We start from the raw sequence: 23,387 nt of genomic DNA on the forward strand, positions 1-23,387 counted from the left end.
AAAAATTTCTGCGCAGAAATAGAAATAGAAGCAAAAGTGTACAAGTGATGAGTGAGTGTTTTTGTATTACATAAGTTTATATAACTTAGAGGTTGAACCAAAAAGGAAAGTCGAGTACTCGTGAGGGACATACGTGTAAGTGACGTGCACGGTGGCTAGGGAGGCATCCTTGGTTAAACATAATATTTGAGCATTAGAGTATAGCGGACCAGTATAGAACAAGACCAGGAGGTCAGACCAGGAGGTCATAGTAGACCAGCAGGTCCAGGTACAGTAAACAGGGAAGTCCGCTATACAGTTCAGAGGCACAACACCAAAGGAAGGGTTGGTGCAAGACCCATATAGGCCGTACAAGCTCTGGCTGAAGGAATTCGCAGTCGTAAGTTTCGATTCCATTGGTCTTTCCGTACATAAGCTTAGTTGTTTGTGTACTGAACGACTGGACCGCACGTAATTGTGTACAGTAGTTAGTAATCTGACCTAGTACCATTAGAGTAAAGGGGTCACAAACGCTATTTGTACATTCTGACGTGATTTGTGTAATTTTTTATTTTTTCAAGAAGGGAAGTTCGCTGGTCACTCAGGAACTATCTGACAACCTCACCTTTACTGGAAAGAGTAAGTGTTCTGCGGATAACCCTCGCATGTTCCAGTAAACAAAGGTTTTTATAGGTGCCCTGGGTCGAGTGCGCCAGCACCATATCGGTGTGATCAGGTCGCATTGGTCGGCGTGGGCGAGTGAGTGGGGTACTCGGTAAACCGCCACCGTCAGCCTATTGTGAACAATCTGGTTTTCTGTAAGGGTTCGCTGAAGACCTTGATATAGAGATCAGAGGTAGAGCAAGCAACGCCTGCAGAGTTATGGGGGCCAGTTGTTCAGGTAGGGGGCGATCAACCTCGGTTCGGGTTGATTCAGTGGTCCGACCAATTGGGTCGGCCAGGTATATCATGTGTGAGAAATATGGAAGTCACACAGAGGTTTTATGTGATGAATGGGAGAGAATGACGGTACAAGACCGGGAGAAATTCCCAAGAATAGGTAGCTTCAGCCCAGAGGTGTTACAAAATTTAAGGAGAAGGATATGTCTCATAAAATCAACAAAGAGACGAGTTCAGCATTATGATTATTTACAGTTGTGGCAACAGGAAGGTGAGATACAGAGAGGTTTGGCTCAGGCGGCAGGATCTGGCTCTAACAGAAAACTGATTGCCACGGCCCCGCCGCCACCATATATAGCAGGAGAGAAGTTGATTACGGAGAAAGACGCACTAAGGTGTAACACAAAATCACTTAGTAACTGTGTAAATGTTAATGATAATGATAACCCATTAACCCATGCAAGTATTAACCCGTGCAAGTTGTACCCTGTTTTGAACTTTCCTCAGGAGTGTGATCAAGAGGACGAAGCGACAACGATTTCAGCGCTCTCTCTAGCAGCCACCATAGCAGAGACCACAGTAGGCACAGCAACACCCACGAGATTAGTAAAGGCCCCTAGCGGAGGGATAGGTGAGGTCGTATCGACTGGTAAGTACGGCACCATGCATTATACTGAAACAATTTCACCACAAGCTGTAGAATCTACACAGAATGAGGTTGTTAGAATTACTCCTGTTAGGGTAATAGCAGTTCCCAATGGGAAAACAAATGTATCAGGAGCCACTCCCATAAGGAACATTGCCATGTACAGCCCATTTTCCCGAATGGAATTAAGGACCATAGTGTCTGAATTCCCTGACCCTAGAAAAGATTTAGTTGCCAGCCAAAAATACATCACAGACTTAGGAAACACTTTAGAGCCCAATAATAAAGATTGGCAGATATTGCTAAGAGCTTGTTTACCCTCCAATGTCGACTCAGCTCAATTTTTAGCTGATTGTGGACTAGATCTGGATGTACCTCTTACAGATGTGTACAACAAAGATAACGTAAAAAGGATAAACTTACAGTTAAAGGAGCATTTCCCAGCAGTTGTTAAATGGAACAAAATATTTTCCATTAAACAAAAAGAGTCAGAAACAGCTGCAGAATATTTTCACCGGGCACTATTAGAAATGGCAAAGTACACTGGTATAGAGGACATTAGGACAAATCCAAACCATCAAGAAGTAGCAGTATCTGTACTAATGGATGGTTTGAAGGAAACATTAAAGGCAAGGGTACAGACCACGCAACCATGTTGGCGAGGTCTGTCAGTGTCCACTTTGAGAGAGGCTGCTATTGATCACGACCGAAACATCACCAGACACAGGGAGTCGCAGAGTGATAAGCTAATGTCAGTAAGTATACAGGCCCTGACCACAAAGCAGCCTGCGTATGTACCATCCAACCCTGTGGGTAAGTCAACTATGGTAACATGTTATTCTTGTCAAAGACAGGGACACTATGCACGAGACTGTAGAGCGAAAAATTCGCAAAGATCATACCAACCCCCTGGACAACGACACGACACACGACATTGGGAGCAAGGTCCACAGAGACGGAGTTATGAGCCACATACAGGGGAAACAAAAAGATATCCCCCGAACAGAGACTGGCATGCCTCTGGTAGTTCCCAGCTAACTCCCTCGCAAGTAGTTGCTGCCAGCGGGATACAGGCCGGTCACCATACCCAATAGGGGTGTGGCCATACCTGTAATCTGCAGCCAGTGAAATTGATTGCCAACCTTGGAAGTGAACCCGAGGTCGCAATTAATGTAGCTGGTAAAACTTTAAACTTTCTTGTAGACACAGGGGCGGCCAAGTCAGTGATAAATTCGACAGTGGGCATGAGAACCACTGGTAGGACAATTCCAGCCATGGGAGTAACAGGAGTAGTCCAGCACTACCCTGTTAGCAAACCAGCCGAGATTACAATAGGGCCTTTGCATACCAAGCATTCCTTTTTGCTGGCTGCATCGGCACCAACCAATCTCCTGGGAAGAGACTTACTGTGTAAAATGGGGTGCATCATTTATTGTACTCCTGAAGGTGTATTTTTGGACATACCTGAGAATCACGCTCAGGAAGTGCGAGACATGTTAGACTCCCCATCAAAATTAATGTCACATACCATTATGACAAATAGGAATCCATCCCAAGTAGAAGAGATGACATCTCAGATACCAGAGTCACTTTGGACAAAAGACGGACAGGACACTGGATTAATGGCAAACGTAGCTCCAGTAGTTGTACAAGTAAAAGATGGTAGGATAGCTCCAAAAATCCCACAGTATCCTCTGAAGCCAGAGGTGGAGTTAGGAGTTTACCCAGTAATAGAGCGCTTGCTACAACAGGGCATTCTGGTAAGAACGTCCAGCACTGCCAATAGTCCCATCTTCCCTGTTAAAAAGAGTGGGGGGAGGGGTTACAGGCTAGTGCAGGATCTAAGGGGGATTAACAAAATAGTTGAGAGTCAGTTCCCCGTAGTGCCAAATCCAGCTGTCATCCTAATGCAAATCCCTCCCACTGCCAAATTTTTCACTGTTATTGACCTCTGCTCCGCTTTCTTTTCGATACCTCTGCACCCTGACAGCCAATATTTGTTTGCATTCACATACAGAGGAGTCCAATACACGTGGACTCGACTACCCCAAGGTTTCATAGATAGTCCAAGTATATTTTCCCAGGCTTTGCATGATTGTTTACAGTCTTTCCAACCAGACAGTGGATCAGTATTGATACAGTATGTGGACGATTTATTACTGTGTTCAGATTCACTGGAAGCATCTCTGAAGGATACGAAACAGCTCCTGTTTCATCTTTCAGACACCGGACACAAGGTGTCCAAAGACAAGTTGCAATTATGCCAAACTAAGGTAAAATATTTGGGACACTGTCTAACACAAGGACTGAGACACCTGACCGCTGATAGAATCCAAGCAATTAGAGACATGACCCTGCCACAAACCCAGCAACAGATCAGAACGTTTTTAGGAATGTGTGGGTATTGCCGTAATTGGATCCCAGGGTTTTCCATTTTGGCGTTACCTTTGCAGGAAATGGTCTCCTCAAACAAACCTGATAGGATTTCGCATACAGACGAGTCCGAAACAGCATTTGAGAGACTCAAACAGTGCCTAACGCAGGCACCAGCACTAGGTATGCCAGACTATGGGAAACCCTTTGAACTATACGGAACAGAAAGTGCTGGTTGCGCGGCAGGTGTACTAACCCAAAAACACGGTGATGCCAGCAGGCCAGTTGCATACTACAGCGCTCAGCTAGACACGGTAGCGCGATCCCTCCCCACATGCTTGCGAAGCGTTGCTGCAATAGCATTGCTAGTGACAAAAAGCGAAGATGTCGTGCTAGGCCACAACCTCACAATCCATACACCACATGCAGTGTCAGCCTTATTGAATTCTGCCCAAACAAGACACGTCTCATCAGCGAGGTTTACAAGATGGGAATTAGCACTAATGGCCCCCGTAAACATCACCATAAGGAGATGCAGTGCATTAAATCCTGCAACATATCTCCCAGGTGTGCCTGGTCAGGCACAAAGGGAGGAAGGTGAGAGTGATGGGGAAGGAGGATTTAATACAAAGGAAGATACACATGATTGTATGGAATATTTGACCCAAAATTTAACCGCAAGGCCTGACATCAGTGACAACCCACTGGAAGATGCAGAACTCACGTTCTACACGGACGGTAGTTGTCATAGACAGTCAGACTCGGGAGACTTGTGTACTGGATACGCAGTCGTAGATGACCAAGACACCATAGAAGCGGAACCGCTAGGCCCACCTCACTCAGCCCAGGTTGCTGAACTGGTCGCCCTAACCAGAGCATGTGAATTGGCTAAGGGTAAGTCAGCCAATATCTACACCGATTCTAGATACGCATTCGGGGTAGTCCATGATTTCGGAGCCCTATGGCGCCTCAGAAATTTCATGACGGCAGCTGGTACACCGGTAGCGCATGCAGCTCACATAAAAAGGCTTCTAACAGCGATACAGGAACCCGACAGAGTGGCTGTTATCAAATGTAAAGCACACACATATAGCCAAGACCCGGTATCACTTGGTAACAGCCGAGCAGACGAAGCTGCTAAGTTAGCAGCTGCTACCCTCATACAGACAGACACCACACAACTGATGGTATTCAATACCATCAACACACAGAAGTTGTGTAAAATGCAAAATTTGTGTTCCACACAGGAAAGAGCGGTCTGGAAGGCAAAGGGATATGGCCAGGAGTCCTCAGGGCTCTGGACGGATGGACATGGTAAACCAGTGGCCCCCAGAGCATATCTTCCATGTCTGGCTGAAGCAGCTCACGGGCTGACTCATCTAGGCAAGGAGGGAATGTGCAAATTGGTAAGAGCATATTGGTGCGCCCCAGGATTCTCCTCTCATGCGAGTAAAAGAGCAATGTCATGCCTTACCTGTCTGAGAAAGAATATTGGAAAGGCAATACCTACAGAACCATCCCATATCCCACCTGCCGGCGGCCCTTTCCAGGTAATACAAATTGACTTCATTCAATTACCCCCTTGTCGGAATTTGAAATATGTACTTGTCTGTATAGATGTTTTCTCGAATTGGGTCGAAGCATTTCCTGCAGCTACAAATACCGCTATGTTTACAGCTAAGAAAATTGTGCAGGAATTTGTATGTAGATATGGTATCCCTAGAATAATCGAAAGTGATAGGGGTACCCATTTTACAGGTGATGTCTTTCAAGGAATGTGTAAGTTGATGGGAATTGATAGCAAGCTGCACACTCCGTACCGTCCACAGGCGAGTGCGAAGGTCGAAAGAGTGAACAGCACTATTAAAAATAAATTGAGTAAAGTGATGGCAGAGACAGGATTGACATGGCCAGAAGCTTTACCCATTGTACTGTACAGTATCAGAACCACTCCCAGGTCCCCTCTTAATCTGTCCCCCTTTGAAATCTTATTTGGTCGACAACCGCATGTCATGATTAACCCTCAGGATGATTTGAAATGTAACAATGAAGTAACAGTAAAGTACTTGATTAACATGAGTAAACAGTTAAGGAATCAAAATGATAATCTAAAGTTGGTGATTCCTGATCTACCTGATAGTAATTGTCATGACATTGAACCTGGGGATTATGTAATGATACGAAATTTTCTACGCTCAGGTTGCCTTATTGACAGATGGGAAGGACCATGCCAGGTCTTATTGACTAGCACTACAGCATTGAAAGTTGCTGAGAGAGAGACTTGGGTCCATTCATCCCACTGCAAGAAGGTTGCTGATCCAGAGAAGTCCCGTGATAAGGAACAGACGGTAGAGGTTGTATCACTGGAGTGTCTGTTCCAGGAGGACTGAGGCGGCACCTGAGCCTTGAAGACCGAAAGCAGTCGTCGACTCCCCACTCCCTTTTATTGTTTTTCTCCACTTCCCATCCCCTCTCCCTCAAATTTATTTTTCCTCCCTCTCATTCTTCTCCGTTTCCTCCTATAAGATGGACTTGCCCCAAGAGACTGTGATCCGGATTTTCCTGTTGACCATGATGTTGACCAGAGCAGTCTGTTCCGGCGAGAGTACCATGGAGGTCGATAGAGGTTCTGGAATGGGTTCTGATGATAAAGATGGAGGCATCGTTTTCCCAGATCAACCTAACCAACAAGCAAAGGCGAGTATCAGAAAACGATCCGATAGCATTGATCATAGAAGAAATTGTGACGGATTGTTAGCTGAGGAAAACTGTATCTGTAGGCTCTGTAACAATGTCATTGAAGATGGGTGCATTAAGAAATGCCAATCCAGTTTTAATATCCATGTGGACCGGCATCCATTGAGTGACTATCACTCCTTGGTGGGTAATGTGTTAAACAAAACAGATTGTTGGGTATGCTCTCAAGTACCTCAAGGTCATAGCAAATCAGGGCTAGTGCCATTTCCTTTAACGATAGGGGAGGTACTTGAGTTAAATGGTGGGAGACCGGTGGACCGGAGGTTTAATATCTCCAGCCCTCCTAGTTTGAAGCTCCACCAATACCACGTGGATAGGTCCCTATTATGTTTTAACATCTCCAATCCCAGAAAGCCGGGAAATTGGGAAGTATCATGGAGTAACCACACCATGACCTTTTCACATAGAGCAGATAGAATGCCTACAGATACAGAGCTTGTACGCCACATAGCCAGTAGAGGAAAATCTTTCCGGTATAGATACACCTTAGGAAATAGGATTACTAGAGTTGGAGAAGTATCACCAGGATACTGTGCACATATCGTACAACCTGATACGTGCATTAAGCAGATGGAAGAATTAGGGCTAGGAGATTTCACCTGGAAGGTGTGTAATATGGTAATGTCTTTCTCCGTCCCATATGTTCTCCCCGATGATGCATATTTCATATGCGGGAGAAAGGCGTACAAGTGGCTTGCCCCAAACTCGGAAGGATTGTGTTATATTGGAAAAGTATTGCCTGAAGTAATGACTGTAACACATGACAAAATGAAAGACATACACCGTGGTGCCCAAGCTCCTTATACTCACACTCATTACGAGCACCTCGTTAAAAGACAACTGTCAGAAAGGTTAGAGCATCCGGCCCCTGATCTGATCCATGAATCCACCGGGATTCAGGTTCTGGTGGCGTTAGATTTCACTCGCACCGCTCGAGGAGTGATGAATTATAGATACATTTCCGCACTCGCCAATTTGTTAGATAATATCACTGAAATGTATGATGACACGTTTAGATACACTGGAAGAGAACTTCAAGCTTATAAAACAGAACTGGTACAGCATAGAATGGTTCTTAATTACCTCACAGCAGTGACAGGCGGATATTGTGTTACATTGGCAACACAGTACGGCGTGAAGTGTTGCACGTATATCACAAATAGCACCGAGGATCCGGTCGAGGTCATAGACCAAAAGATGGACGATATTCTCCAATTGAAGTGGGAATTTCGCCGAAAACACAATCTCACTCTTGCTGCTGTAGGTAATGAGCTGACTGGTTGGGTGTCATGGTTGAACCCGCGAAATTGGTTCTCCGGTTTGGGAGACTGGGCTCAAGGAGTCATAATGGATGTTGGGAAGTTTCTACTATGTATCTTAGGTGTCGTTATATCGATTGGATTGATATTTAGATGCGGGCAGGCTTTAATGAGGTGCAAACAAAGTACCAGAGTGATGAGTTTGAGGAGTGAGGAAACTGTAATTAACCTGGATTTGATTTACGACCCAACGATAGAAACAATGATGTGATGAAAATGCGATTATACGGTCCGTTTCTTTCACCTGTTTTTCTGGTTTTTCTCCAAGATAACAAGACCCCCTTGGACGAGGAAGTTGATGAGACGCTATACAGACAACGGATGGACCAAAGAAGGAGTTTTGACCACTTGAGATATGGACATTTGATGAACTTTGCCATGGATCCCCAGTTTCCCTAGAATTCTTAAAATTACGCTAGCCCAACATTTTTTTGTAAATCTAATGGCATTGACAAAGCTTATTGCTCACGCCTAATGAGCAAAACAGCGCAAAGAAGACGACTTTCAACTGATACCGAACAAAACTTCAACCGACAGATGTACATTAACCTGACATAGAATACCACCGCATTTACCGTAATTATGTCTTTTCTTCATTTCTACAACCCTCAGGTAATGGCACACATAGTATAGGGAATACAGGCACAGATATCAGCAATCACATATTCCCCCATTCATGTATCATCAACTAAAATGTGCTCCCCATTTTGTTCAAAATCCGAAAAGAGCTCGGTAAAGTTTGACAGCCCATCCACAGACCCGTACCACGGGATAAGAAGGAATTCAAATGTATACTTCGCAATACCTCGAAGCTTGATTTACAACACGTACGGCACGATGATACATGACCCCCCAAACATGGACTCATACACACATGCTTCTGCTATCACACTAGGTCATACCCTCTTCACACCTACTCCTCTCTCCTCCCTCACCCAACCATGGAAATGAATTAACCCCTGACATATATTTTTCTCCTTTTGAAATGTTTTAGAAGGTGGCAGTTATTATTGACTGCCAAAGGGTGGACTGTCAAAGTCAGAAAAATATCTCTATGCACACTACCATATTTGCACCTCACTCAGGTCCGTGCTGCGCATGCGTACGCTCTCCCGTACGTGCGCATACTCACAGTCGCGGGCACCCGCAGGCGCATGGTATGCGTATTTACGGTAGAGTTTATGCGATTGTAGCGTGCGACTCAATCATTACATATTTTCACTAATAATGTATTTTGTAGATCATGGTCCCTTTGATAGATTCTGAAAGTTTGGTTAATATAGAATGTTTATGAACAGAGGAATCCCTCTTTGTTTGATACGAAGGGTCAGACAGGAGTAATACAGTGGTGTTTAGTATCCATCGGAAGAATATTTAATTAGAAATATTCCGGTGTTGGTTTGAAGCAGATCAATCGCTCGTGCGAATAGTTATGGACATAAGAAGTTTATGAACATTTACTTTATTTGCACTTTATTACCCATGCGGCGGGAAACCCAGTTTCCCTCCCACCTGAGCAGTTGGAAATAGTCACAGCCCACCTGTATGAATCAACCTATGACCTTTTGTTATAATGCGAAGCCGAATTCCTGTGTCCAATGAACAATGAGATTGTAGGGACCATTGAATTGTATTGTGTGTGGGGCATAAATAGGCAGGCCGACCATATCCAACTTCACTCTCTTCAACGGTTCTCATTGCTGATAATCGGGAGCTGGATATCGAGGCGCATGCGATCGTTCCCCTTGTGCGTAAGTTCTCTCCGTAATCATATTGTCTTACTGTGAGCCATTTCTCTCTCTCCCTCTCTTCTCTTTCTCTCGTATTTTCCCTTGATTAGACTTAATTGTATTGTATTGTATTTCCTGTGTAGTTATCTGGTTAGTTGGTCTATGTTATATTGTAGTGTATGCTTTGTACTGTGATTCTTTTTGCAAGTATAATAGTCATAATACACATAATAGGTTTCGGACCCTAAGCCCAGGTATCTGTGTATTCTTTTTAGTGTTAAGTATTCCCTGAGCGTCGGTGACGCTCAAGCAGCTTTGTAGTTAATCAGGTTACACAAGGTTGCACTTACACTTTGTCTCTACACTAAGGTTTGCTGTGTATTTCATTGCCAAAGGTATAGATATAAAGGTTTAACGTTGTGAGCGTCTGCATCGCTGGTGATCTCCTCGTGGTCCCGAGCGCCGCTACGCTATAGCGAATCATTACGATAGTCAACAGCCAATAGCGTGCCTGCCTGTGATCACTTGGCCGTGAGTGAACGTGACGCCTGAGCGTCTCGATCACGGCTAAGCGATCGATACGCAACTTGCGTACCCTTACGGTACTTCTTACGTAGATAGCGTACAGTGTTCTAAGACCTCATATAGGGTTATATATACGATAAATATTTAGCTTTATCAGGGGGGTCAGCATGTGCGGCGGGGGTGGCAGAGGCGAAGGGTTGCAGCTGCCGGCGATAAGAAGACCATAGGCTTCTATAGGGTATCGCCATCCAGAGATGGCGATACCCTGGGCGGCGAAAAACCGGCGGTGGGGTCTTAGTACATTTGAAAACGTGGTAAAACCCACAAAAAGGGGGGTTTTACTGCATTTTTCCCTTAGTACATCCCGCCCCATGTGAGAAATAACACTACATAATAATCAGATAATACAGAGATCTTAAGGGCCCCATACACTAGACCGATAATGCTCGATTTCAGCCAAATTTGGGCATTTGGCCCAATATATTGGGTGAAATCGGACATTTCCGGTGTGCTTTTCCCCCGATCAGATCCGATGCGCGTTGCCGTGTGCATCGGATCGGATCCCCCTAGATCCGACATATCAGTGTGGCACTCGTAATATGTCGGATCCCGCAGTAAATGGATGGGAAAGTAAAAGATACATTGTATGCAAAAAAAACCTGCATTTGATATATCTAATACTATCCTGCCAACAGGGATGCTGCTGGGAGGTTGGAGGAAATCTTATATGACATGACGGACCGTCATGTTGTATAAGTGTATGGGGCCCTTAAGTTGCGTATATCTGCAGATGTAGGGTCAAGTCCCCAGGCCGAATGGCAAGGCGTCTCTGTCACTGGGGGTCCCTAATACTAAGTGTGGGTCCGGGGTGCGGGACCCCATCATGTCGGCACAGGCCGGCTACCCTAGGGCAGCACACAGGTGAAAATTAGTAAGGGTTAACAAGAAGCACATAAGTGCTATGTAAGTGAGGTGTGATTAAAATAATACAAAGATATATACAATGTGATAGGGAAATTCATTTCATATACAGATGGAGCCGCACTCATCCAGTGTGGCTCTATCGCAGGTGTGCACTCCCGGCATGACTAGGCGATCCGTCTGCCTAGCCCCGCTGGGAGTGCACAGAGACACTCTCCCATTCTAGTGAATCTGGGTACATTTCCTCCAGGCCTTTTCCTGATGCAATAAAGGTGTCTGAAAACAGACAATATTATGTGTACACACAACGCTGTGTAGCTTGCAATTCCTGGACTGTACATTGTCCAAGTTCCTTACAGTTACACCCTTTCAGTTGCAAGATGAAATGTGACTGATTTGCATGAGATGAGATGTGACAGATTTGCATGAAATTGCATCAGGGATGGAAAAACAGCCCAGGAAAATTATGTAAGCAGCCCTAATGAGGGAGGGGCCTGTTGAGCAGGTGGGGTTTGTCGAGGGGAACAGAATCTCTCCTCATAGGGCCTGATTCTGAGTTGGATGCAGTTGCAGCTTTCCTTGTGCCTTTTGCTGCAGTTGCATCTGTGACTTTAAGCTAAAGATGCTATAATGCACTTCCCTAGTGTACATCCAGGCCCAGCGCTACCCGCTCAGCAAGGTCTGCAAAGCAGGGAGGCGCTGGGCAAGAGAGGAGCTCCCCGCTCTGCAGACTTGCTGATGCGCAGTGCTGTCACACTGATAGGCAGCAGCAGCGCCGGCAGCAGCTCTTCAGTGTGAGGATTTCCTGTGTCAGGGCCCTTCCGTCTCATCCTTGCTCCTCCCGCTGCACATCAAGCTAGAGACCGACAGCAGCGTCCCTGTCCACCCCTGTTCCCTCCCCCTGACTCTGAAGACCCACTCCCTCTCTCCCCTCCCCTCCGTGGATTCACTAAAACCCAGGAAGTCACGTGGTGCACTTGCCTGTGTGTAGTGGTGGAGGAGCCTGCACAGTAGAGGAGCAGCCACACCACAGGCACAGAGGAGCTAAGACACTGCAAGGGCGCAGGTACATTTTGCTGCACATAAAAGGGAGGGAGAGGGGGAGAAAAACTGTCATGTGAATGCGTGCTGACTGGGGAGGGGGGGTCATATTAATGTGTGTGCTGGGGAGGGGGGGGGAGTGTAGGTGTAATAATGTGTGTGGTGGGGAGGGGGGGAGTGTAGGTGTAACATTAATGTGTGTGCTGGGGATGGGGGGGGAGTGTAGGTGTAACATTAATGTGTGTGCTGGGGAGGGGGGGGAGTGTAGGTGTAATAATGTGTGTGCTGGGGAGGGGGGGGAGTGTAGGTGTAACATTAATGTGTGTGCTGGGGAGGGGGGGGAGTGTAGGTGTAATATTAATGTGTGTGCTGGGGAGGGGGGGAGTGTAGGTGTAATATTAATGTGTGTGCTGGGGAAGGGGGAGTGTAGGTGTAACATTAATGTGTGTGCTGGGGAGGGGGGGAGTGTAGGTGTAATAATGTGTGTGCTGGGGAGGGGGGGGAGTGTAGGTGTAATATTAATGTGTGTGCTGGGGACTGTAGGTGTAATATTAATGTGTGTGCTGGGGAGGGGGGGAGTGTAGGTGTAATATTAATGTGTGTGCTGGGGAGGTGGGAAGTGTAGGTGTAATATTAATGTGTGCTGGGGAGGGGAGGAGGAACGTAGGTGTAATATTAATGTATGCTGGGGATGGGGGCATGTCATTGTGTTATGTGGAGGTGGGGTGTCAATGTGTGCTGAGGAGTGGGGAAAGTGTCATATAAACAATGTGTACTGGGGAGGGGGGGTACGTGGCATATTAAAAATATGTTCTGCATGCTGGGTTTTCTGCTTTGGAAACCCAGTAGTGCAACAAAAAAAAAAGGGAATACTCACTTGCTCCGGCGGTCCGCTGTTTTCTGTTCTGGGCTGCTGCATCCTCTGACCGTTGGACCAACTCCTGCATGAAGAAAGAAGCCAGCCAGAGATGGTAAGTGTAGTGTAGTTTGTGCAGGGAGAGAGGTGCAGGGTAGCGGCGATGTAGTGTGTGGGGTGCGGGGTAGTGTAGTGTGTGTGTGGCACTATCCTGTGGTGTTCCCACTACAGTACAGGCCCATGCCTAGCAACGCAGCACTGCATAGGTTAACTATCCCCTAACTTTTAGTGATGTCAGCAGGAGCTGACATGGGGGGCACTAGGACCCAGGGGAGTCAAGTCTAGAACCAGAGGAGCCCAACTGTCACAGCCAGAGAGCAGGGAGAAAAGTACCCTGCGATTGGCTGACCCCATGACCTTTACAGAATGGGAAGCTGAGGAGGCAGGGTTACTGCTCTGAGGAGAGTGTGTGAGGCTGCAGTGTGGAGAGTTGTCGTCCAGAGAGCCCTAAAAGGGGTGACCAGCGGCGAAAGGAGAGCAGTCGCAAGTGGAGCCGTCTGCGCCCGACAACTGAGTGAGACGCTAGGGAAGGAAGCGTCACAGCTGCTGAGAGAGAAGTGCTGACAGGAATCATATCAGCGTGCGAGCCGCAAGTGAAGCAGCATGGAGTCTCTGTCATCACAGCTGGGAAGCACTGAAGAGGCTGCCTGACAGTGAGAGGATGGAGTGCAGCTGCGGGGAACAGTGAGTAACCTTGCCCCTTCACATTGTGTCTGTAACAGTGCCTCAGCACAGCCAGCCATACCTCAGTGACAGTGCCTCAGCACAGCCAGCCATACCCCAGTGACAGCCAGAACCCCTTTTTGTGTCATTCTCCAGTCAGCCCTGTTTAAGTCTGTCAGCACAGCCTAAGACCCCTGTCACCCATCACCTGAGGCTGCCAGGGTCAGACAGACAGTTAGAGGTGTTGTCAGTCAGTGAGGCCATTTCAGCAGCAGCTCAACTTGACAGCCAGCCAACCCTTGCCAACTCAGCCAGGTGCTTCCCTCATGCAGCAATATTCCCATTTGTTACTACAGACAGAGAGGGGAAGAGCCCTGAGATATATGACACCTGTCAGCCAACCAGTACCGCAGCAGCACAGCCGTGTCCGACAGGCAGAGCCCAGGGGGAGAATTTGATGCTTTTAATCTACGCAAGGTCACCCGGGGACAGCGACAGTGTTGTGTTCAAGGAATGAGAAAAAAAGGTTACTGCCTATTAGGAGTTACCTTAAAGAAGGTGATATTAGTTAGCACTAGTACCGACAGAATCAGCCCGTGCGAACAGTATTGATCCCCCCCTTACCCTAAATAGTGAGTGGCTATCTGACAGAATTGCATCCAGTTATTTTAGTCCGTATTTACCTCAGGATTTATACTGAAAGCCTTCCTATAAGATATCTGAGATAATATACAAAACTCAGTTACTAGTCACTGCCGGATTGTACTCCTACACCCTCTAGTGGACACTTGAGATACTGTAAGGAACACTACGGTTAATAGTAATTCTACAGCCACCGTGTGGACACTTGGGACACTAATTTGGAAACTGTTCCTGGTTACTTGCTGCCAGTCAATTGGTAGACATTTAAGGTTATGGTTAATAGTGACGTAATAGTATACGATAAATAATTTGTGAGAAGTTCATTTACGAGTATATTGAAGAAATACTTGCAATTGTGAGTTCTCCTAAAAGCCGTGAATTTGTTATATGTAACTAAAATGTTTAATGCTTGACTATATTACCTGTGATACCATATGATCTCGAACTGCTGATCTGCATATTGATCTGTTCCTGTATATAGTGACATTGCTTAATTTCAATTCTACCCTACTAAACCGTTTAACACAATAGCAGTGACACCTTATTGGTGATAATAAAATACCAGTCACAATCCAAAAGTGTGGTGACTTGTTTGTCTGGGGTCTGTTTGGGGGCCTCATCCTTCTGCTGGGTATCCAGAGGTGACAAGAAAGCAAAGTCCAAGAAGACTGGGACCGACATCATCAGGGGAAATTAAGGTACGAAACACCGCCACTTCACCACCCGGTGGCCTGTGACAACTTGGCGTCACGAACAGGATCGAATCAGATTAAAGCAAGATGTCGGAACCACAACCCTCATCACCAGCGCCGGCCCAGGAGAAAGGATCAGGCCAGGAGGAAGGTCCCAGCCGGGCAAACCTGCCTCCACCAGCAGCAATGGCATCACCCATCACTATGCCATATTACATGGGGGCTCCATGGGTGTTGACGTATTCTGGTGATGACCACTTCCCTGGCACGAGTACTTTCAGAGACTTCAGAGATAATATGCGGACCTTGTTTCAACTATACCCACTGAGTGAAGCGCAGCAGGTGGCGATACTGATTGCCCAACTGAAGGGATCTGCTCTGGGTGAGGTGAAATCCTGGGAGAACGACCAGAGAGCAACTGTCGAGGGCATATTGGAAAAATTGAGGACCACCTTTGACTCACGGACAGTTACCGAGCTCAAAGAACTACTATATGCCCGGACACAAGCCTCACGAGTCATTGAGGGACTTCACTCTGGGGCTGCATGAGGCGATGCAAGCTGTGATAGCTCTGGACCCAAATGAAGGACTGCAAAAAGATAAGATCCTTAGTGACCTTTTTATTAAGGGAGCAAGAGGAGAAGCCACTCGCGCACAGCTGAAGCTGTGGAAGGGGCAGAATGTTGGGTGCACTTTTGCCAAATTTAAAGAGACGATGATGGATGCTCTCGGAGGGGACCGGGTGAGACCAGGAGGTGACTTCTCGTCGAACTGTCTGACCGATGAAGAGCATGAGGACGTCCCGCAGCCCATACGATGTATACCTCAGACCACCAAGGGCACTGTTACCCAGCAGTCCCGATCCGCCCTTGCCCAAGATGAGGGCCTGGTCAACGCACTGGCAGAGATACGACAGGGTATGTCTGACATGGGTCGACAACTACAAGCACTTCAACAGAACCAACAGAGAGTCGGTTGCAGCGATTGGCACCACGAGCGCGGAGGAAGGAACATTTCCCAATGGCGAAGGGATTTCCCAAGATCTTCAGGCCGACGCCCTACAGACCAGTTCGATTCACAGGGGCGGCCGATATGTAGACGGTGCCGTCAGAGCGGTCACATCGAAAGAAACTGCCGGAGTGAGGCTTTAAACGACGAGATCCCGAGGCGAGGGACCGACCCTCGGGAGGAACCTCGCCAATAGGTCCATCAACACAGGAATGGTGGCCTCGATATGTTGGAAAGTGCCCTCACTTGAAGATTTGGGTCAACGGAGTCGAAATACCAGCTCTTCTAGATACTGGGTCTCAAGTGACTACGATTCAACTTACAGAGTTTCAACAGCATTGGGATGAAAGCGAGATTGTGACGCCACCAAACACATGGCTCCAGCTATTGGCTAGCAACGGAGAGCAGATAAAGTTCTGTGGCTACTGGGAGGCCAACTTAATGATCGGCAAGGCTAGCCTAAAGCAGCAAGGGTGTCTGGTGACCACAGCGAATAGTGGACACCTACCTCCCATCATACTCGGGATGAATGTCCTAAAGAATTGTCCCGATGAGTTGGTGGAGGCTCTCCGGTTCGAGATGCGATCTGCAGCCCCGCAGGAACGGAAGACGTTGCAGCAGACAGTACGGCTGCTTGAGGGTCAGAAGAGGTTCGTTAATGCCAGGGGAGAAGTGGGCAAGGCCAGAGTAGCTGATCATCGACCTGTAATTCTCCTACCCAATTCTGAACATGTCGTGTGGTGCAAGGCAAGGATCGGCCCAGGTGGGCAGGACTACGAGGCAATGATCAAATCCTGTGATACTGATGGACAACAACCATTTGCGGTGGCGAGGACCTTGGCAAAGGTGGAACATGGAAGAGTTCCAGTCCGTGTCTTGAACCCACACAGTTTTCCTATTCAGCTGTTCAAGCATTGCCCGGTGGCTAAAGTGATTCAAGTGGATTTTCAGGACGTGATGGAGACAAGTGTGCCGGTGGTCCAGCAGAGGGCTATGACAGGGCACAAGGCTACTGAAGATGAAACCCCATGGTGGGAGGAGATCCGAATTGGCGATTCTGACACCCCTGAGGAAAGACGCCAGGGAGTGCTTCAGGTGGTAAAGAAGAATGCCCAGGCCTTCAGTCAGTACCCATCCGACTTCGGAAAAGCAGAGAGTGTGTACCACCACATCCACACCGGGAGCAGTCCTCCCATCAAGGAACGGCACAGACCATTGCCACCAGCTATGTACCAACCTGTACGCAACATGATCTCCGAGATAAAGGATGCGGGCGTGATTCATGAAAGCCACAGCCCATGGGCCGCCCCTCTGGTGATAGTGAAGAAAAAGGATGGCAGTTTGCGCTTTTGTGTGGACTACCGGAAGTTGAATGCAGTGACTCACAAGGACGCCTATCCGCTACCGAGAATTGAAGAATCTCTGACGGCGTTGAAGACAGCGATGTACTTCTCCACTCTTGACCTCACAAGTGGGTACTGGCAGATCCCGATGGCTGTGGAGGACAGGGAGAAGACTGCGTTTACAACGCCGATGGGTCTCTTCGAGTGCGACAGGATGCCATTTGGACTCTGCAATGCCCCAGCCACCTTCCAGAGAGTCATGGAGCACTGTTTGGGACACAGGAACTTTGAGATGGTCCTGCTTTACCTGGATGACGTCATCATCTACTCCAGGAGCTATGAGGAGCACCTCCAGCACTTGGATGAGGTGTTTGCCCAGTTGACCAAATGCGGGCTGAAGTTAAAGCCATCGAAGTGTCATCTATTGAAGCCGAAAGTGCAATACCTCGGGCACATCGTCAGTGCTGAGGGTGTGAAGCCAGAACCAGAGAAGATCCGTGTTGTGAGAGATTGGCCTGTACCGAGGACAGTGAAGGATGTCCGAAGCTTCTTGGGCTTTGTTGGATACTACAGGCGCTTCATTGAAAACTTTGCAAAAGTGGCTACCCCATTAAATGAGCTGCTACGAGGCAAGTCAGGTCAAGAGCAGAGAAGTGCGTCCAGAGTCAAGTGGACAGAGGCACAACAGACCTCCTTTGATCAGCTGAAGGCATCATTGATTGAGGCACCGCTATTAGCCTATCCAGACTACGGGAGGCCTTTCAAGCTGTATACCGATTAGAGATGAGCGGGTTCGGTTCCTCGGAATCCGAACCCCCCCGAACTTCAGCCTTTTTACACGGGTCCGAGGCAGACTCGGATCTTCCCGCCTTGCTCGGTTAACCCGAGCGCGCCCGAACGTCATCATCCCGCTGTCAGATTCTCGCGAGGCTCGGATTCTATCGCGAGACTCGGATTCTATATAAGGAGCCGCGCGTCGCCGCCATTTTCACACGTGCATTGAGATTGATAGGGAGAGGACGTGGCTGGCGTCCTTTCCGTTAGAATAGATAGAGACACTTGAGTTGATTTACTACTAACTTAGTAATTTTGGGGAGCATTAGGAGTACTCAGAGTGCAGAGTTTTGCTGATAGTTACTAGTGACCACCACCAGTTTTATTTATTATTTAATATAATTTGTTCTCTGCCTGAAAAAAAAACGATACACAGTCACATACCATATCTGTGCTCAGCCTCAGTGTGCTGCATGATAATATAATCTATGTTTATCTGACTGTGGTGCAGTTATAGCAGGAGTACAGTGCACACTTTTGCTGCCAGTGTGACTGACCAGTGACCACCAGTATATTGTCTGCCTGAAAAAGTTAAACACTCCTGTGGTGTTTTTTTTTTTTATTCTATAAACGCATTCTGCTGACAGTGTCCAGCAGGTCCGTCATTCATTATATTATATAAATATTTACCTGCAGTAGTGTTATATTTTTTTTGTTCATCTCTATCATCTTTATCATCTCTATATTAGCAGACGCAGTACGGTAGTCCACGGCTGTGGCTACCTCTGTGTCGTCAGTGCTCGTCCATAATTGTATACCTACCTGTGGTGGGGTTTTTTTTTTCTATCTGCTTCATACTAGTAGTTTAGGAGTCTGCTGACAGTGTCCAGCAGGTCCGTCATTATATTATATATACCTGCAGTAGTGATATATATATATATTTTTTATATCATTATCATCTCTATACTAGCAGACGCAGTACGGTAGTCCACGGCTGTAGCTACCTCTGTGTCGTCAGTGCTCGTCCATAATTGTATACCTACCTGTGGTGGGGGGTTTTTTTCTATCTTCTTCATACTAGTAGTTTAGGAGTCTGCTGACAGTGTCCAGCAGGTCCGTCATTATATTATATATACCTGCAGTAGTGATATATATATATTTTTTATATCATTATCATCTCTATACTAGCAGACGCAGTACGGTAGTCCACGGCTGTAGCTACCTCTGTGTCGTCAGTGCTCGTCCATAATTGTATACCTACCTGTGGTGGGGTTTTTTTTCTATCTTCTTCATACTAGTAGTTTAGGAGTCTGCTGACAGTGTCCAGCAGGTCCGTCATTATATTATATATACCTGCAGTAGTGATATATATATATATTTTTTATATCATTATCATCTCTATACTAGCAGACGCAGTACGGTAGTCCACGGCTGTAGCTACCTCTGTGTCGTCAGTGCTCGTCCATAATTGTATACCTACCTGTGGTGGGGGTTTTTTTTCTATCTTCTTCATACTAGTAGTTTAGGAGTCTGCTGACAGTGTCCAGCAGGTCCGTCATTATATTAAATATACCTGCAGTAGTGATATATATATATTTTTATATCATTATCATCTCTATACTAGCAGACACAGTACGGTAGTCCACGGCTGTAGCTACCTCTGTGTCGTCAGTGCTCGTCCATAATTGCATACCTACCTGTGGTGGGGGTTTTTTTTCTATCTTCTTCATACTAGTAGTTTAGGAGTCTGCTGACAGTGTCCAGCAGGTCCGTCATTATATTATATATACCTGCAGTAGTGATATATATATTTTTTTTATATCATTATCATCTCTATACTAGCAGACGCAGTACGGTAGTCCACGGCTGTAGCTACCTCTGTGTCGTCAGTGCTCGTCCATAATTGTATACCTACCTGTGGTGGGGTTTTTTTTTCTATCTTCTTCATACTAGTAGTTTAGGAGTCTGCTGACAGTGTCCAGCAGGTCCGTCATTATATTATATATACCTGCAGTAGTGATATATATATATTTTTTATATCATTATCATCTCTATACTAGCAGACGCAGTACGGTAGTCCACGGCTGTAGCTACCTCTGTGTCGTCAGTGCTCGTCCATAATTGTATACCTACCTGTGGTGGGGGTTTTTTTTTCTATCTTCTTCATACTAGTAGTTTAGGAGTCTGCTGACAGTGTCCAGCAGGTCCGTCATTATATTATATATACCTGCAGTAGTGATATATATATATTTTTTATATCATTATCATCTCTATACTAGCAGACGCAGTACGGTAGTCCATGGCTGTAGCTACCTCTGTGTCGTCAGTGCTCGTCCATAATTGTATACCTACCTGTGGTGGGTTTTTTTTTTCTATCTTCTTCATACTAGTAGTTTAGGAGTCTGCTGACAGTGTCCAGCAGGTCCGTCATTATATTATATATACCTGCAGTAGTGATATATATATATATTTTTTATATCATTATCATCTCTATACTAGCAGACGCAGTACGGTAGTCCACGGCTGTAGCTACCTCTGTGTCGTCAGTCACTCGTCATCCATAAGTATACTAGTATCCATCCATCTCCATTGTTTACCTGAGGTGCCTTTTAGTTGTGCCTATTAAAATATGGAGAACAAAAATGTTGAGGTTCCAAAAATAGGGAAAGATCAAGATCCACTTCCACCTCGTGCTGAAGCTGCTGCCACTAGTCATGGCCGAGACGATGAAATTCCATCAACGTCGTCTGCCAATGCCGATGCCAAATGTCATAGTACAGAGCATGTAAAATCCAAAACACAAAATATCAGTAAAAAAAGGACTCAAAAATCTAAAATAAAATCGTCGGAGGAGAAGCGTAAACTTGCCAATATGCCATTTACCACACGGAGTGGCAAGGAACGGCTGAGGCCCTGGCCTATGTTCATGGCTAGTGGTTCAGCTTCACATGAGGATGGAAGCACTCAGCCTCTCGCTAGAAAAATGAAAAGACTTAAGCTGGCAAAAGCACAGCAAAGAACTGTGCGTTCTTCGAAATCACAAATCCACAAGGAGAGTCCAATTGTGTCGGTTGCGATGCCTGACCTTCCCAACACTGGACGTGAAGAGCATGCGCCTTCCACCATTTGCACGCCCCCTGCAAGTGCTGGAAGGAGCACCCGCAGTCCAGTTCCTGATAGTCAGATTGAAGATGTCAGTGTTGAAGTACACCAGGATGAGGAGGATATGGGTGTTGCTGGCGCTGGGGAGGAAATTGACAAGGAGGATTCTGATGGTGAGGTGGTTTGTTTAAGTCAGGCACCCGGGGAAACACCTGTTGTCCGTGGGAGGAATATGGCCATTGACATGCCAGGTGAAAATACCAAAAAAATCAGCTCTTCGGTGTGGAAGTATTTCAACAGAAATGCGGACAACAGGTGTCAAGCCGTGTGTTGCCTTTGTCAAGCTGTAATAAGTAGGGGTAAGGACGTTAACCACCTCGGAACATCCTCCCTTATACGTCACCTGCAGCGCATTCATCATAAGTCAGTGACAAGTTCAAAAACTTTGGGCGACAGCGGAAGCAGTCCACTGACCAGTAAATCCCTTCCTCTTGTAACCAAGCTCACGCAAACCACCCCACCAACTCCCTCAGTGTCAATTTCCTCCTTCCCCAGGAATGCCAATAGTCCTGCAGACCATGTCACTGGCAATTCTGACGAGTCCTCTCCTGCCTGGGATTCTACCGATGCATCCTTGAGTGTAACGCCTACTGCTGTTGTTGCTGCTGGGAGTCGATGGTCATCCCAGAGGGGAAGTCGTAAGACCACTTTTACTACTTCCACCAAGCAATTGACTGTCCAACAGTCCTTTGCGAGGAAGATGAAATATCACAGCAGTCATCCTGCTGCAAAGCGGATAACTGAGGCCTTGGCTTCCTGGGCGGTGAGAAACGTGGTTCCGGTATCCATCATTACTGCAGAGGCAACTAGAGACTTGTTGGAGGTACTGTGTCCCCGTTACCAAATACCATCTAGGTTCCATTTCTCTAGGCAGGCGATACCGAAAATGTACACAGACCTCAGAAAAAGACTCACCAGTGTCCTAAAAAATGCAGTTGTACCCAATGTCCACTTAACCACGGACATGTGGACAAGTGGAGCAGGGCAGACTCAGGACTATATGACTGTGACAGCCCACTGGGTAGATGTATTGACTCCCGCCGCAAGAACAGCAGCGGCGGCACCAGTAGCAGCATCTCGCAAACGCCAACTCTTTCCTAGGCAGGCTACGCTTTGTATCACCGCTTTCCAGAATACGCACACAGCTGAAAACCTCTTACGGCAACTGAGGAAGATCATCGCAGAATGGCTTACCCCAATTGGACTCTCCTGTGGATTTGTGGCATCGGACAACGCCAGCAATATTGTGTGTGCATTAAATCTGGGCAAATTCCAGCACGTCCCATGTTTTGCACATACCTTGAATTTGGTGGTGCAGAATTATTTAAAAAACGACAGGGGCGTGCAAGAGATGCTGTCGGTGGCCAGAAGAATTGCGGGACACTTTCGGCGTACAGGCACCACGTACAGAAGACTGGAGCAACACCAAAAACGCCTGAACCTGCCCTGCCATCATCTGAAGCAAGAAGTGGTAACGGGGTGGAATTCAACCCTCTATATGCTTCAGAGGTTGGAGGAGCAGCAAAAGGCCATTCAAGCCTATACAACTGACCACGATATAGGAGGTGGAATGCACCTGTCTCAAGCGCAGTGGAGAATGATTTCAACGTTGTGCAAGGTTCTGCAACCTTTTGAACTTGCCACACGTGAAGTCAGTTCAGACACTGCCAGCCTGAGTCAGGTCATTCCCCTCATCAGGCTTTTGCAGAAGAAGCTGGAGACATTGAAGGAGGAGCTAACACTGAGCGATTCCGCTAGGCATGTGGGACTTGTGGATGGAGCCCTTAATTCGCTTAACAAGGATTCACGGGTGGTCAATCTGTTGAAATCAGAGCACTACATTTTGGCCACCGTGCTCGATCCTAGATTTAAAACCTACGTTGTATCTCTCTTTCCGGCAGACACAAGTCTGCAGGGGTTCAAAGAACTGCTGGTGAGAAAATTGTCAAGTCAAGCGGAACGCGACCTGTCAACATCTCCTCCTTCACATTCTCCC

The sequence above is a fragment of the Pseudophryne corroboree genome, chromosome 1 (assembly GCF_028390025.1).
Source record: "Pseudophryne corroboree isolate aPseCor3 chromosome 1, aPseCor3.hap2, whole genome shotgun sequence".
Taxonomy (NCBI): Eukaryota; Metazoa; Chordata; class Amphibia; order Anura; family Myobatrachidae; genus Pseudophryne; species Pseudophryne corroboree.